This window comes from Fulmarus glacialis, unplaced genomic scaffold (assembly GCF_000690835.1).
Source record: "Fulmarus glacialis isolate BGI_N327 unplaced genomic scaffold, ASM69083v1 scaffold22272, whole genome shotgun sequence".
NCBI lineage: Eukaryota > Metazoa > Chordata > Aves > Procellariiformes > Procellariidae > Fulmarus > Fulmarus glacialis.
Genome location: NW_009197480.1, coordinates 9171 through 10020, shown reverse-complemented (window position 1 = coordinate 10020; position 850 = coordinate 9171).

The following is an 850-nucleotide window of genomic DNA, read 5'->3' as shown; positions in this document are numbered from 1 at the left end:
TGTTTGCTCTTACTGAGAGTTTGCGAAGAACCAGACGTACCATGAGAGCATTTGCCTGCAGAGCTGAGGATGATGCTCAGCTCGTGAACGGTCCAAGCAGCAGAAGCATTAGCGCTGTTTTCTGCACGACACGTACCTGGCAATCAATCAATTGGCCTTTAAACCTCATTCCCTTCGCTTTTAAAAAAAAAAGACATCTGACAAACACAAGTAGCTGGTATTACGCAGGGAACACAGCACGATGCGATGCACTTGGCTGATCAGGTTCACCCCTCCAGACTCTGGCATTTGCTTCGTGCTTGTGGCGTCTCGGTGCGGGAGGACCACACCGGTGCTGGGGGTGGGCACAGCTCCGCCACAAGCTCCGCTCCGTACCGCAGCGGCAAAACCACCGCGTGCGGCAAGGCACGGACTTGCTGTTTGCCTGCGCCGGCACGAGGACCCCTTGTAGATGCCTGTGCCAGCAAAGCCAGACCGTGCCACAGCCCCCGATGAGAAGCATCACCCTGGCGAGAGCCTGTACGCGCCGCGCTCGCCAACACCCCCGGCCAGGCGCTTTTGGTGGGCTCACGGCTGTGCGGGAAGGGGGAACTGAAATACCGTGGGGAACGCGGGCTTGGCCACTTTGTGGGAAGCAGAGCCCACCAAATAAACAAATCTGAATACGGGTGTCGGGCGGGCCTGGGTTTCCTTCTGAAACTTGAAGTAAGAAATGGAGTCAAGCCAACGCTTACGCTTGAAAAAACAACCTGCTTTTCCCAGATGTTCCTGGCTGCTGGGAGTCCCCAGCAGCTGCAGACCGATCAGCCTTTGCTGTTCGCTGGCTGCGGACCGAGGGGCCCTCTGTTTT